The sequence below is a fragment of the Thamnophis sirtalis genome, unplaced genomic scaffold (assembly GCF_051295495.1).
Source record: "Thamnophis sirtalis isolate CommonGarterSnake01/CBP01778 unplaced genomic scaffold, rThaSir2_p1.2 scaffold_4, whole genome shotgun sequence".
Classification (NCBI taxonomy): Eukaryota; Metazoa; Chordata; class Lepidosauria; order Squamata; family Natricidae; genus Thamnophis; species Thamnophis sirtalis.
In genome coordinates this window covers 18,755,431-18,772,870 of record NW_028261384.1, presented here as the reverse complement: position 1 = coordinate 18,772,870, position 17,440 = coordinate 18,755,431, and the positions used below count along the sequence as shown (strand labels likewise).

The 17,440-nt window shown below is 38.7% G+C and overlaps 1 protein-coding gene across 3 annotated transcripts in view; it reads right to left on the bottom strand.

Annotated features, from left to right (window-relative positions):
- The window catches only part of PARD3 (par-3 family cell polarity regulator), a 602,045-nt gene that overhangs the window by 488,077 nt on the left and 96,528 nt on the right, over positions 1–17,440 (bottom strand). The window lies entirely within an intron of this gene.

The following is a 17,440-nucleotide window of genomic DNA, read 5'->3' as shown; positions in this document are numbered from 1 at the left end:
AACACTAAGCTAAAGTAAACTTTAATCTGCTCTTGGAAGACACATCTAATATTCTAAATCAAGTTGTATCACTTAGAAGATTCACTTGGAAGAGTCTTCTATCTCGTCTCTCAGGCTGTGTTGACAGTACAAATCTCCAGGCAAGCATGGAGGATACAATCTCAAAACATTCTGATGACACCAGGCTAGAGACAGTTGTTCTACTATGTATGCTTTAACTGTTGGCGAAAATGCATACTATTGCTTTGTAAATTATAATGTGAATCATTACAACAGAGTCTCATTGTCTCAGTCTGTAATAGAACAAGCCAACAAAGATATTCAAGGCAAAAACAGAAGTGGAAGGATCAAAACATAAGCATATATTTCAAGATTCATGGGATACTAAGACAAATATTAGCATGAATATTTACAAAATCACATATGGGTTTCCAGTTCTCTTCCTTCCTGAAGCCAATCAAACTGCCATAATTTTTATACAGCTTTATATTTATGCTGATTTCTACACCCAACAATCCCGTTCTGTGAGATTTTTAGATTACAGTGTGGCTGAAACTAACTCCACATCTTACAACAGGTGCTTTTCTGCTTGTTATTATTCTTTTAAGAGCAAATGGTTTGAAGGTGCAGGATGCTTGTAAGGGGCTTTTTGTTATTTTTGTTTAGTATTCTTCCTAATATAATGCCAAAAGCAATGGCCCACAACTTTATCAAAAAATGATTTCTTCCAAAACAGGTGAGCAACAAAAACACCTGGTTGGTTGGTTGGTTGGTTATTTATTCATTTGGTGCTTACCAAAATATTCCTTAGTCCTATCAAGAATTACATTCAAAGGAGGTTATCAGTCCAAAGCTAAAGTCTAGCATTGGGAGAGGAGTTTCAACCCCAAATTAACCAGGTTTGAACTTCCAGAGATCTTACGATACTTCAGAACATTTTTAGAACTAAAGGTAAATGTTCCCCTCGCACATATGTGCTAGTAGTTCCCGACTCTAGGGCGCAGTGCTCATCTCCGTTTCAAAGCCGAAGAGCCAATGCTGTCCAAAGATGGCTCAGTGGGCATGTGGTTGGCATGACTGAATGCTGAAGGTGCATGGAACACTGTTACCTTTCCATCAAAGTGGTCCCTATTTTTCTAGTTGTATTTTTACATGGTTTTGAACTGCTAGGTTGGCAGAAGCTGGGACAAGTAACGGGAGCTGGGTCCATTACGTAGCACTAGGGATTCGAACCGCTGAACTGCTGACCTTCTGATCAGCAATCTCAGTCTTACCCACTGAGCCACCACATCCTTTCATCACAAAGGTAGAATCATCTAAATTATACACACTATTCCATTGAGAACATTCTGTACCAATCTTGAAGATCTTAAAATATTTCAAACATAACAGAAATACATTTCACAAATAATATAAAATAAATAACTTCATTCTCTCAATAATTTTTAAAATCCTCAAACCCTCCCTCCCCCCTCAAAAAATACTCTAAACTTTTAGTCCTGCAATTTTTGATAATGACTTGGTATAGTTCCTGATACATTAAAATTAGACATCACTAGAGAATACAATACTTCAAATATTGATATAACACAACATAATACATATGGAATTATATTTTAAAAGTAATATAACCTCACATATTTTACTGTTCAAACAAACTGAGAATAATAAAGGTTTAACTTTGTTTAGATTTTTAAAAATATGTATCTTTCCTCATACACACTGAAGAAAACCAAGTAGGATAACTGATCACTGTAACAATTTCACAGGGAGTGAAATCAATGGTATTTAAAAAGTCTTGGAAAATTCAAATCAGAATTACTATCATATTATTAGGAACACTGCCAAGTGAATTTGTACCAACCTGTCTCTCCTTCATTTGTATTTTACAGGTTTCCAAGGTAGCAGACTTGAAACTAAGAGATTTGGTCTGTCTCTTAACTTTCACTGAATCTCTCCTGCGATCATAGGAAAACGATTTAGACTTCTTTCTCATTTTCATGGTAGGCTTGCCTGCCATTTTAAAGTATTCCAAACTCTTGCCAGCTCTAAGCTGTTGGTGGCCCAAAATGCACCCAGAAATACCAATTCCAAAAGCTTCCACCTTTTGGGTAGATGAAGTTTCTTCACTCTTGGAGCCAGGTAGGCAAAGTAGCACAAGTGCCGCTTAAGAATATGCGTCCAAAATATGACGCCATTTCTCCTGAAAGTTGCTGTCACTGAAGAACCAGCAGAGATTCTCCAGAGCTGGCAAGGTGGATGCAAACTTTTACATAGCACGCTAAAGGTGAAAGAAAAGCAGGGTTGATCCTAGCCAAATGGGAGTGGAACTGCTGTCAGAAGGAAATCTTCGGGGTGGAGGCAAAGCAGACCAACTGGGGTTCAGAGACATCTTTCTAACTCCTCCTTTGCAGAGACTTATTACTAGGCTATGCTGAATCAATCAACAATCCAGGACTTTTTCACACACCGGCAAACCATCTGCACTTTTATTGAAACTGGATTTCATACAGCTCCCATAAATGTACCAATTACAGGAACATGACAGCTATTTTGGTTCTTTATTTTGATTGCCAACAAATTAAACTGTATCACCATACAACCTTAACAATTACCCCAAACAGACTACTATTGGCAATAATCAGCAACATGGCCAGTAGGTTAATAAACAGGCTGCTTTAAGGAAAAAATATAAACTGGAATTATTTGAATAATTGGTATCCAATGCAACCAGAAAATGCTAACTTTTGACAAAAGGGTTATTCTCAAAACTAGTTTGCAACGTGACCCGACCAAAGGGCGAACGTCAAAACCGTGCCCGGCTAAACCGCGTCGCTAAAACCGCAACGTCATCAACGCGGAGACAACAGCGCGGAGACAACAGCGCGGAGACAGAAGGGCGCTTTACAATAGCGCAGAGACAGAAAGCCGATTTAACTTAAGGTAAGGGTTAGGTTTAGGGTTAGGTTTAGGGTTAGGTTTAGGTTTAGGGTTAGGGTTAGGGTTAGGGTTAGGGTTAGGGTTACGTTTAGTGTTAGGGATTAGGTTTAGGGTTAGGTTTAGTTTTACAGCGTGCTTCTGTCTCCGCGCTGTTGTTGGCGCGATTCAGCGCTCATTCGTCGGAGCGCTTTAGAACACACGGTTTTATCACCGCGGTTTAGTCGGGCACGGTTTTGTCATTCACCCTTTTGTCGGTGAACCAGTTTGCAATGCTTGGAATCAAATCGATCAAACTATTCAGGCAAACTTAATCAGGTCTGCTTTGAATACACGGTTTCTAAGTGTAAGATTATATACTTGGGGGGAAGAATCCTTTGGCAGGGTACAGTATTGAGAGTACAATAGACAGAACAACTGCCCGCAAGGATTTAGGTGTGCTCACTGACTTCAAAATGGAGGGAAAATGGCCCAATTTTTTTGCTTGTTTTTGCCCTCCCCCAGGACTCTACAAGCCTCCTAAAGGCAATGCACATCCATTTTTGTGAAGGGGATAGGGGTTCAGGAGACCGAAAATTCAGTGTATAAGACACACCCAGATTTTCACCCTCTTTTTGGGGTGAATACTCCAAAAAATATGGTAGATGCCAAGCCAAAACCAACTAGCCCTCATGACTTTGCATCAGTCAATCATACAGCCAAAGATTATAAATTAGAACATTTTAAAGAGAAACCAGGCTTGCTTCAAATATTTAGACTTGATTTAAAACACCCTACTATGCAAGGTTGTTAGTCACTCCAGATGAGGCAGATATGAACTATCTGAGGAGAATATAGTTTAATGAACATTAACTCTTGGCCTTAAGTCCAAGGTTTTCAATGTTTTTAGGTAAATAAAAACCTTCATATGTCAAAAGGGAAGAAATTATGTGTTACCCTCCAATTTAAAGCATATGCACCATTTTCTTTCTACAGTGTGAGAGCGAATGATAGCACTGATAGATGGAACAGCACAAAAGCTTGACTGAAATTAACATAGTCTTGATTTAGTACAAAGTTTATTGCATAATTATAAAGTGCCATGAAGAAAAATGGAAAAATGTTTCCAAACTCCATAGAATATTACCGTATTTTTCAGAGTATAAGAAGCACCAGAGTATAAGACACACAAGATTTTGAAGATTTTAATTTTTTTAAAAAAGTTTTTGCACTCTGCAGACCTCCTAAACCCTCTGCATGCCTCATTTTTTGTGAAAACCAGGACATGCAGAGAGTTTGAGAGGCTTACAAAGTGCTCCTGGGGGTGGGGGTGGGGCAAAAACGAGCAAAAAAACAGCCAATTTTTCACCCTTTTTTGCCTTCTCCAGCCCCCAGGAGCACTTTACAGTCCTCCCAAACCCTGTTCACATCCATTATTGTGAAGGGGCAGAGTTTCGGGAGGCCAAAAATGCTGCATTCAAGTGTGTAAGACACACCCAGATTTTCACCCTCTTTTTTCGGGGGGAAAGGTGTGTCTTATACTCCGAAAAATACAGTAATTCTTCAAATGGAAAGTTCAATTGCAGTCATTAAATATAAGACACATGTAGATGCATACTTACACCTTGTCATACCAGAGAACAAATTAGTTAAGCTATCAAGCTTCAAAAGGCACTTTTGCTGTTGCAACTATTATTGCTTCTCAGCTTGCCAATGAACTATGGGGGGGAAGGATGGGGGAGCTAGAACTAAGCTCGACATCAAGATGCCAGTTATGGGAACCAAGGACATTTTGGCAGGTGTTTGCCAGAGCCAAAACGACTTTCTCACAACAATACTAGAAGTCTCCATTGGACAATATGATCTGGTCTAAAAGGGGAGAGGGAAGACCTGAACTTTAACTATATGGGTTTATGTGGGAAATAGTTAGATATGGTTTTGCCCTCATCTTTGCCGATATGATATAGTCAATAAAGTTTTGCATTAACAGGTCGGATTGTCTCAGTCGTGCTTGCTTTGGTTGGGTTCGTCAGTCGGAATGGTGACATAATGCTTAATACAGATTGTCCTCAGCTTACAAACATTGTCCTCAGCTTATGATCTTTTGAAGTTAGAAAACACTGAAAAGCGTCTTACAACCAGTCCTCACACAGTGACCATGCCAATGTCCCTATGATTACCTGTTCAAGATTTGTGTGCTTGGCAACTGGTATATATTTACAACCTTTGAATGTTTGCAATGATCACTGTTTGCGATGGTCCCAGCTGAGATGTGATAAGTAAAGACTTGATTAATGGCAATTCACTTAAAGATTTAACAAAGCAAAAAATGTTGCAAAATTGGGGGCACAGATCATTTAATCACATCACCTAGGACTACCTGCAATTCATTTCTGACATTCCCATCTCAGAGATTTTATATTAGCCATGGGAAAAACATGAGCCAGCTGCACAGACAGTTACTTGTGAATTATTGTTACATTTGGGAGCAGTTTTTAATTTTATTTTTATCATGCTTCTATTATTTTTTTAAATAAATAAGTCACTAGAGCAAACATATCTAACAAAGGCGACTTACAACAGTTCATTTAGTGAGCATTTAAAGTTACAACAGCACTGAAAAAAGTGACTTATGACCATTTTCACACTTATGACTGCTGCAGCAACCCCATGGTCATATGATTCAGAGACTTGGAAACTGATTCATATTTAAGACAGTTGCAGTGTCTTCCAGGGTTATGACTCTCTCTTTTGTGGCCTTCCGACAAGCAAAGTCAATGGGAAAGCTGGGTTCACTTAACCTGGTTACTCACTTAACAACCATAGTGATTCACTTAACAACTGTGACAAGAAAAATCCTAAAATGGGGCAAAACTCACTTAAAAAATGTCTAGCTTAGAAACAGAAATTATGGGCTCAACTGTGGCCATAAGTCGAGGACTACCTGTATTCCTTCCCCCTCCTGTTTACCCTGTAACAACAACCCTGTGAGGTGGGCTGAGAGAAAAAAATGACTGGCTCAAAGTCAGCCAGCTGGTTTTCATGCCTAAAGCAGGACTAGATTTTACAGACTTCTGGTTTCTAATCTGGTGCCTTAACCAGTAAGCCAAACTAGCTCTGATATAGGAGCTAAGACATTCAGTAGTGCAGTTTATTTTCTTTTAAAATGTTAATGCTAAAATTGATCAGTTATACAGTATGTATTTCACTTATTTACCTTTATCCCCAAATTTATATTTTACTCTTCCAGGGAGTTTCCATAAAATTTTATTGGAGTCAAAATGTTTCACTATGGGTAAGTTTGGGAGTTTCAGAATTACATGGCATTTTATATGGCAGTGTTGGCGAAACTTTTCAGCACCAAGTGCCGAAACGGGAGAGCACGTACTGGAGCCCAGAAGAGCAGTTGCTCAATGCGCATGCATTTGCTGGGAAGATGATCTTCTGGTTTCCAGCGCTTGCATATGCACTGGCCAGTTGGTTTTCATGTGTGCCAGAAACTGGAAGACCAGATTGCTGGTGCGCATATATGCCGGAAACCAGAATATTATTTTCCCGGCACGTTGGACAGCTACTCTCCTGGTTTCCAGCATTCCCTCAAACGTGAAGACCAACTGGCTCTTATAAGAGCCAAGGTGGCGCAGTGGTTAAATGCAGCACTGCAGGCTACTGCTAGATCAGCAGGTCAGCGGTTCAAATCTCACCGGCTCAGGGTTGACTCAGCCTTCCATCCTTCCGAGGTGGGTAAAATGAGGACCCAGATTGTTGGGGGCAATATGCTGACTCTCTGTAAACCGCTTAGAGAGGCCTGAAAGGCCTATGAAGCGGTATATAAGTCTACTGCTATTGCTATTGGTTCGCCAGAATTCAGAAGACCAACAGGCAATGACTTGCGTGCCAGAAATGGCACACATGTCATAGGTTTTCCATCACGGTTATATGGTATTGCCCAACAAAATTTCAATTAATTATTTTTCTCCACATTTCAAAAGGGTGAACAATCTCTGAATGCACTCTTCAAACTTCATAAAATAAGCTGCGTTTGCATCAAATAATATAGAAAGCTTGAGTTCAGGGAATTAGCACTGTATTTGTTTGCCTAGAAAACATTATTTAAAATGTTCTGAAAAACTCGTCTGTGGTGGTCACCATATTCTCATCTTCTGCAATCTTGACAAGAAATTTCTTTAAAAACAAAAATAATAAGTCCCAAAGTAAGCATGTCCTACACAAAAAATCAACACAAAATGTGTATATGGGACCATTCGTGTGCTTTTTATGAATCGGGAAGGCTGTTGTCAGAATGTTGGCAATCCACATGCTACATCTGCTTCCCTCCTTTATTAGCATCATATTTGGTGATCTCAATAGTATAATTTAAAAAGAGAAAAGATTTAAAACATTTTAAAACGTAACATAAAAATTTTATAGGCGAGTACCAGCACTGCTTTTATTGGTGTGTTGTTAGTGTTATATTCACAATTACTGTTTTCCTTACATGTCCACTAAAACCATCTGAGGAGGTCAAATATTTGTAGAATGCAATAAAAAGAAGAAAATGTGACTAAACCTGAAAACAGATTAAGGCTGCAAGCAAATAGATACTGTCTAGTCACTTCTCATTGTTTTCATGGGCATCAACTGAGTTGGTTCAAGCAAGCAGTGCACCAATAAACATCTGAGGCATCCTAAGAAAGATCATGAAATCTGTCAATCATGCAAAAACATAAAAAAACTGCCTTTGCAAGTTTCTACTTTCGAACTGTCATTAGCAACACAAACTCTCTTTTCTCATGAAACAAGGAAGGAGTAGAAAGTAGAAAGGTATGTGGTTACCAGGGGACCAGAAGAAAACTTCTATAGCACTGAAAACAAAATTTTACTTCCTGCTCAAGTTTCAACATTGGACAGCAAAGACAGTATATTTATTAGAAAAACAAAATCTTATAACACATAGTTTTTTCATTCTCTCCAAAAGATATAAAGAGGCAACAGATGTCTCCAGAGTCCACATTTACTTGCCCTTGCTTTATCCCTTTATACATTTACTTTGAGCTTTTCTTTTCTGTTTCTTTAGATATGGGCATCCCAACTTTACTAGTAGGAGAGATAGGGAGCGGGAGCGGGAGAAGTGGGCATTTTTCTAAATCCATGATGGCGAATCTCTGGCCCACATACCAGAGGTGGCACATAGAGCCCTCTCTGTGGACACGCCCCCCCACTGCCAGCTATTTTTCCAGGTTCTGTCACACGCATGCACGCCGGCTAGCTGCTCTCTTCTGGATTCCGGCAAGCACATGCGCCAACTAGCTGGTCTTCGGCGGAGCGCCAGGACCCAGAAGAGAGCAGCTGGCCGCCGCACACATGCGCATCAGCCAGCTGCTCTCTTCCGGGTTCCATTGCTCCACCGCGCGGGGCATGCACTTCAGTTTCACCACTCGGTGCCGCAAAAGTTAAACATCACTGTTCTAAATAAAACAAGTCCTTGCTATCCAATACCCTTTTGTCCTCTTATTTTCCACACATCCATTTCCTGTGAGATGGATTGGGCTGAGAGAGAGACTGGTGCAACAGAGTCACCCAGGTCCATGGTTAAGTTGAGTCTAGAACGGATGATTTCCCATTTAGTAGCCTGGCACATTAGTCACTAGAGCAAACTAGTTTACTTACCTTGTAAGTTGTAAGTCCTCAACTTACAGCAGTTCATTTAGTTTCTGTTTGAAGTTTCAGTGGCGCTGAAAAGAAGTAACTTATGAACATTTTTCACATTTATGGCTGTTGGAGCGTCACCATGGCCACGTGATCCAAGATTCAGATGCTTGAAAACAGACCCATATTTATGACAGTGGAAGTGTCATGTGATCACCTTTCGTGACCTTCTGACAAGCAAAGTCAATAGGGAAACCGGATTCATTTAACAACTTAACAACTGCAGAGAAGTCGCCAAGAAAAGTTGTAAAGTGGGGCAAACTCACTTAACAAATGTTTCACTTAGCAATAGAAATGTTGGGCTCAATTGTGGCCATCAGTTGAGTACTGCCTGTATAAATAATTTTAATGAGAGATCTGCAAGAAATATCATTTAACTGCAAGCAAGAACAGGTGGGGTCACAAAATTGACAAAGTAATAGATTATGGAGTATCCAAAGTGCTCTGGGACTGTGGAATTCAGAGGCAACGTCTACCACATAACATGTCAGAATTAATAACTGTCAATAAGAAAGACATGAGACTGAATAGTGGACACTTATTAGCTGGAGACAGCAGACTAGAAGAGAAAGAAATGGGAAAAAATCATTTAAAAAAACAGATCTGCAAACTGAAGTGGAATGACTGTGGCAAAAGTAAGTAAAAATAATACCAATAGTAATAAACCCCATGGATGCATTCCAACAACATCTGGAGCAGTGGTGGGATTTTAAAAAATTCACTATCACTTCTGTGGGCGTGGCAGGGGAAGGACAGTGTAAACTCTCCATTCCCACCCCACTCCAGGGGAAGGTTACTTCAAAATCCCCATTTCCTCCCGATCAGCTGGGACTCAGTAGGCAGAGAATATATGGGACCGGCCAATCAGAGGTGGTATTCACTGGTTCTCCAAACAACTCAAAATTTTGAGTCTGAAGTAACACTTGAACATCATTGACCTTGACAAAATCACCATCAATCTAATTTTTTTAAAAAACAGCTTTATATGGAAAAATTTACATCCCATGACAATGCTTCTAACACTATAAAACATCAACACATGCCTAGCCCATATCCTTGGAATGTACCAAATCCAGTCTAAACATCTGGCTGATTGTACAACTAACCATAATTAGTAATCCCATCCAAAGGAAAGGGCCCTGTGTACTCCAGTAATGCTAAAGGCTCTACTAAACAAATGCAACCATATCAAACAGGTCCTTAGCTGAATATAGTCCAAAAACCCCATTCCATATAGTAAATATATATAATTAAATTTCATATCAGATCAACTGTCACCCAGTTTAACAAGACAAGAATATAATAACAAGACAAGAATATATTAACAAGAATATATGGCTCCTGGACTTTCATTAAAATATACGTACAAAATACGTAGGGCTCAGTCTTTCTTCTAGCCACCCAAGGCATGCAACTTATAGGCAATCAAAAGCAAAATATTTGATGAAAGAGAAAATAAATCTACTCAGTTATGGAATGTTTCTTCTAATAAACACCACTGAAATGTGAATTTCAAAAGCGAATGAATCAGCTTTGGAAAGAAAGGTGTCTGGACTTGGGCTGAATGGAGCAAATTAAGTTATGGATCAAAGGAGTGTAATTTTAAAACACAACTCTAGAGGGCAGTACTCATCTCCGTTTCAAAGCCAAAGAGCCAGTGCTGTCCAAAGACATCTCTGTGGTCATGTGACTGCATGACTAGACGCTGAAGGTGCCCAAGACATTGTTACCTTCCCACCAAAGGTGGTCCTTATTTTTCTACTTGCATTTTTAGATGCTTTTGAATTGCTAGGTTGGCAGAAGCTGGGACAAGTAACGGGAGCTCATCCTATTACACAGCGCTAGGGATTCAAACCACCAACCTTTTCTAATCAACAAGCTTAGCATCTTAGCCACTGAGCCACTGCATCCTTTTAAACTGTAGATTACCTAATCATAATTTTATTAATATTTAGAGATTTATTAATAATAATGCAAGCTTTGGGGGAGTATATTTCATTTGGACATTTTATATATTTAATTTGCATTAAAAGCATTTTATATTTAAACTACAGCTAATAAATCAGAAACCCCAGCAATTACAGCATCCAAAACTGTGAGTAACAAAATATAACCAGCACAAATACTTAAAGCCATGTTCCACAATTGGACCAAGCACAAAGATTTCCGTAATTAAAATAAAAGAGGCACTAGTATCAAAACTATCAAGTTTAATGATGGCAGATGAAATCATCAGGTCCTACACTAATCAAAGAGAAATATTTTTAAACCCTTTTAAAGACCATCAAATTTTCACAGAGCCTGGAATTTATAACAAAAGTCCTAAATAAGAGAGGACAGTTTTGCTAGGGGAAATAATATAGAAACGAAGTGAGGAGAGAGTTTTATTGGGGGAAAGGCTAAACACATGCACTAACACTTTAAATTGGGTTCTGGCTTGAATAGGGAATCAGTACAGAGCCTACCTTATAATCAGGTCTGGGGACAGTCCTTAACTTATGACCACAATTACTGGTAGGGGCAGAATTTCCATTGCAAAACAAGACAGTTATCAAATGAATTGCACCCAATTTTATGATCCCTTTATCTCACTTATCTGAGTGGTTGGTAAGCAAACCATTCAGTAACTAAGTGATTCACATGCTCGTTAAGCAAATTCTGGTTGATTTTGCTTGTTGGACACCTGCTGAGAAGGCTACAAATGATCACATGACCCTGGAATGCTACAACTGTTGTAAATACATGCTGATTGCCAAGTACCCAAATTTTAATCGTGGCCATGAGGATTCTGTAATGATCATATGTCACTTTTTGCAATGCCCTTGCAACTGCAAACTATGGATGGATGGATGGATGGATGGATGGATGGATGGATGGATGGATGGATGGATGGATGGGTGGGTGGGTGGGTGGGTGGGTGGGTGGGTGGGTGGGTGGGTGGGGTGGGTGGGTGGGTGGGTGGGTGGGTGGGTGGGGTGGCAGGGTGAGTGGATGGATTGGTTCTAGAATGTACAGAACCATAAACATATTTGTTGGCTTTTCCACATATATATTTCCCTTCTATATATTTCAATGCAAAATATAGTCAGCTCAAAGAAAGTCAAATACGGTAATTATCTGCATATGATCAAATCTATCTTAGGTCAAGAGCATGGATGTTGTTAGTCCTACTTCATAAGAACTTTTTAAAAAATAAAATCAGAAAGAAAGCAATGGATTGCACACATGAAGTAGGACAACAGGAAAGTTATAAAGGAGAGCCAGTTGGGTCTCCTCTAGTGGCTAAAGCCAGAATATATTCTAGTCTGTTTGGTTGCTGTCTCACTTTTGAAATAAAAGCCAACTGGGCTTTAAAACACTATGATTTCGATGAGACAATCCTATGATGTAGTTGCTCTTTGTAAAATAAACATGAAAATTAAAAGAAGTCCACCCCAAAGTATTTAAGACTTTACAAGTGAAAAGACAATTTACAATCAAGCGAAGCCATTAGTGTGTGGCTTCCAAGTATTAACCCTGAGTATCTGAAGCCTTTATGAATGTAGACTGATTGTAACTGTTCACTGTGATTCCATTTTTATCATCATTTCAATGATTGTTTTGAAAGAGTATCTTTCAAATAAAGGAGTGAATTTAGGGTTAGGGTTAGAAATAAAAATACTTCTGATGGATTTCCAGCAGGACTTCTATCATCTAAATGATATGTTCCAGCAGCTTGTTCTCTTGGTTCAAAGAATTTAGTGCGACAATAAATCTGTTTGCGTTTGAACAAGTAGAACATTTACAACAGTTTTTTACAGGTGAGAAAAGTTGATGAAAAATTGGCCATGAAAATGTGTCATCCGGACATGAATACAGTTGTTCCTCTGACTGAGATACAGCCCAGACAAGCAACTTCATGCTTAAAATAAAAATCTTGTGAAATGAATGACTGCCATATGTGGTATCAATAGGATTCATAGGAAAACTGAAGGAGTCAAGTGTCCTTCCTCATCTCAATCACAAGTCACTGATTGAGTTCAGCAATTCAGCTGAAAGTTGAGAAATCTTTTTTTTTTAAATCAAACCACAGACGCATACAATGCTCCAGGTCATCTTGGACCACTCCACAAACTATCTTCAATCAATTGTCCCTCCAGCCATCTAAAATGTGGGCTACTTAAACTCTACATTTTCTGCAGCCAGGGAGCAGCCAGGCAAGATGTTAATCAAAGGGTAAGAATCTCTTGCCGAGCTTTAAAATGGATTTTGCACATAAAGCAATTTGTAATCTCACTGGAAATTTCAGATGGCAATTTGATCACTTAACACAGCTTTACTCTATGAATGTTTCATGAGCAGCCATTCAGCAGTCACTACAAAAATGAGCCTTTTGTTTTCACTGCCACTTCCTCAAAACACACATTCAGCTGTCTCTTCTTTTCCAAGGTCAGGCTGGTAAGATGACATGCCCATAATTTCCTCTTACATAGGTGAGCCAAGCTGATCTGAAGAAGGTAAATAACAATGGCTCAATTGCAAAGATGTCTGATCTAAAAAATGTTACCACTCTGCATTATACTACGATGAGTGTCATCTCAGCATCCAAGAGAGCATTTAAAAAAAGAGAGAGATAGCATGTTATGCAGGGAGGAAAAAATGCTGGCTGAATATTAAGAAATGATAAGGCCAGTGAAAAACATCAGCTTCTAAGTTACCGAACATAGGATGTCAAAAGCAGTCACAATCATTCCTGTATGGGAATGCTTTTCAACCCCAGCAACTTTAAGATGCATGGACTTTCAATTCCCCATATCCCAGCTAAGCTGTGACAGATTTTAAAGCAGAGAAAAATAATATTGATAGACCTGTCTTTCTACTAATAACGCTTATGAAACAAATACAGATAAACAGGTGCCAACAAAACACTACCAAATGATTTATTTTATATATGGTTACAAATCAAGTCAGCCAGTCTACTCCAGGCATACAAGGCAAGAGTGGGGGGGAAATATTATTATTTTCATTCAGTTTAAAAAGTCTTAAGGCTATTCAGATTTTCATCTAGATATACAGCATTGAAGGCATCGAATTATTTGTTAAATAATCTGGTTAAAAACTAGGAAATATATTAAATATAAAAGATGCAACATAGATTTTAATTTAGCATTTTAAACATATTAGCAGCAGAATAAATAGGGGAAAAAAGATTTGCTGAATTGTTTTTCAATAAATGGGAATTCTGGGACAATTCAACACAACATTGAAACCTTCATAAATGTGAGTCAGTTGTTAAGCATCCAAATATAAATCATGTGACCATTGGGATGCAATGGTCATAAGTGTGAAAAATGGGCATGTCACTTTTTTCAGTGTCGTTGCAACTTCAAACAGTTGCTAAGTGAGCTATTGTAAATCAAGGACTACCTGAATTTAATCTGCTTAGAAACGTCTTCAGGCCTTTCTGCTGGATCGCCAAAAACAGTGGAAGAGGAATAAAACTGAAGTTTTGAAAACTTCAAAAATAAGAACCCAAACAATCCTCCTGCCCAGAAATCTCTCTCACCCTTATTTGGGTGATATCAACATGGCATTGGCCGGCTTGCTGTGACCCTTGTCTACCAAAACTAAATATCACCTCTGCTCTAGAATAAACATTACCTTCAGTTCTTCAAATGTCTAAACAGAAGCTCTCCATCATTCATAATTCATCAACTTATTGTGGTCCAAGGTCTCAGGACAGATGATTCCGCCACTGTTTGGTGTAAGGGGTTGGTGACATTAGATGGGAAACTTGTGGGCTCTGGAAGGTGCCAGATCAACAAAACACCTTCTAAGCACAATTGTTGAGAATCTCTAACAGCATTCTTTTAAAATATTGGTTGGTTTATTTCAGTGCCACCAACATAATGCAACTTGTAGGGAGGAATTCCCCACACCAGGCAAGCTCTCCTAACCTTGGTCAGTCTGAGACCTGATTCCACTACCATAGCCTCAACCTCCTCTTAAACATTCAATTTATTCCCTGTTGATCTAAAAACCATTTGTTCCTGCTTCTTTAAACATGACTGTGCAACCTGTCTAAGCAACAAGACAAGTTACAAGTTGGACTGTGCAGCTCTTAACTTGTAAATAAGAAAATATGAAAGCATATTCTGCTTTTTTAATGTCACCTTTAATGAACAATAATTTAAGAACTTGTTAATATTATGGATAATACATTATTAGGAGTGCTACAGTCAATTTGGAAGTGGCGGGCCCATGCACAATACTATCCCTTTCCCACCCACTGACAGTCCGCAGAGCCAGAAGGATTGGGAATTCACTGCTTTAGCCAATTTGTTAAAAAAAAAAAAAAGCCTGCTATTAAATACCTTGCTTGAGAGATCTCCAAGACAGAGTATACAAATCCAAAGTAACCGAAGATTCTTAAAGTTTAATAAAGCACAATTAAAAGCATTCATGACAAGGGAATGACCAAAATATTAGAAGTCAGTGGGCGTAGAAAGGTTGCAGCTGGGAAACATGACAGTCAGAGGCCTTCTGAGGAAACAAGAAACCAGCCTGAATTTCTAGTTCGTTGCTATCTGGTAGCAATCAATACGAATATAAACTGTGTGCCTTGCACATCTGACTAACAAGATTTTGTGACAAGAGCTTTGCCTTTACAAGGGAGAAAACAGAAGGATGAAACTGGTGAGCGTCAATTACCTGACAGGTTTCTGGGCTACTAATGCAAATGCTGCTATTTTAAGCTGAGGCACTCAAAAATTATGATCGATAAGCCACTGATATTAAATACTCATACATATTTTCACTAGTCAAATGTCCTTTTGAAATCTGGTGTTTCTAAAGGTTCATGTCTTCAGAAGGAATTGGGATGAGGAGTGATAGGAGCAAATTAATGCAGTTAACTTCCTTTCTGGATAATCTATAAAAAGATTCCCTCCTTCAAGAACTTTAATCTATCATTAAAGTGTATACTACTTGGAGTCAACGAAGTTAAATCCATCTCACTGTGTTAAAGATTGAACACATGAATCCTAGCATCCAAATCTATTCCCAATATTTCTTTTCTCAACCATTACATCAGGGGGAAGTAAGAGATGATGGGAACATGATAGTTTTTCATAACCAAACTTATTCTCAGTCTTCCTTAGAGGACGGAATTCCCACCATTCTTTGAAAGAAGCAACCCAGGAATACTATTTACTGGGTAGGAACATATTGTGGTGAAAGGTAAAAAGATTCCAGAGAATATGTTATGTTATGTTATAACATAATATGTTATCATATTAGTATTACCTAATCTGATGATTCCAGAATGTCTACTACCAGAATTTCCAACTGGCATGAAATTTATGAAAAGTATCAAGTCAACGAAGCTCTTTGAGCTATTATTGTGAAAAGAAATCTTAAGAGAAGACTCTTATCCTATATATCCTACACAGGGTGACCAACGCAAGGCTACATTATATCTGTCCTTTAACAATGTCTGGAGGCCATAGGATTTCAGCAGATTTTCACTAAACCCTGGCAAGACTGAGTGGCTTTGGATGCATGGAGCCTCAGGATCATCCTCAATTGTGAATGGGATTGCACTCAAAGAGCAGAAGGCGGGCATAACTAGGAGAGCTTTTGTACATCTCTGATTTGTGCACCAAATGCAACCTTTCTTGGATCATAGCCTCTAAGCACTCAATTACTCAACAGATGGTCATCTCTCTTCTGGACTATTGCAATGTGCTCAATGGGACTATCCATTTGGAAGCTTCAGCCAGTGTAAAGTACAGCAGAAAGTGCAATCTTTTGGCCTCCTAGGATGGCCCACATTACACCTTTGCTTCATTGGTTACTGGTTGGTTTCCAAATTCAGTTCAAGGAGTTGGCGATGACCTTTAAAGCCCTTAATGGCATGGGTCCAGGCTACCAGATGAATCATCTTGTCCCACTAGAACAAGCCTGTTCTATTCCTGCCATCAGAGTGGGCCTACTATGGATCCCATCAGTCAAAGAATTCTGACTATTAGGTTCCTGAAGAAGATCCTTCTCTTCTGCAACACCCACCCTTTGGAGCATCCTGCTGCCTAGGCTAAGATCTGCCCCCACCCTTCTATCCTTCTGCAAGAGCCTGAAGATCTGGCTCTACTGGTTAGCCTGGGGACCAGATGGGGGAAATCCATGTTGGAAGTGGTTGCCAGATTGAGACTCCACATACACCCCTGCTCTCTGCTCTCCACCCATCTATCTTTTTGTTATCATATTGGTGTTTTCTCTCCTTGTTTTCTTTTTCATTGTTTATTCTATTGCTCTATTATTTTATTTCTGTTTACACTCTTCATTTCTTCCTTTTTATTGTTATAAGCTGTCTAGAATAGTCCCACAGTGAACTAGGAAAGCAAATAAATTTAACAAATAATAAAATAATAATAACTGCTTAATATTTCTTAAAATATATAATATTATAAAAAGTTTTATACGTTTGTGCAATTTAATATGCTAATTTCCTGAATAATCTTCTACATGAACATGGTTACTTTTTTATAATCAGAATGCTTCAAGCTACAGTCTTTAAATTAAATCCGCTATGTCAAAATACATGTGAAAGACAATCAAAATGTTTTGTCAAGATTTTCCCTTCTATCAAGATAATGTATATTTGGAGTTGAATATTTAATGTAGCTGTAGAAATATTAATCATACAATGCAGTGAAAGTTTTAGAGGCATCCTTCAAGTTTAACAAAGTACGTATTTCCGAAGAACAGTTTTATAGTTCTCTCTTGAGAATTTGGCTTAGAGTAGTAGAACTTCTAAATGTTTGTCTCACATTGTTAA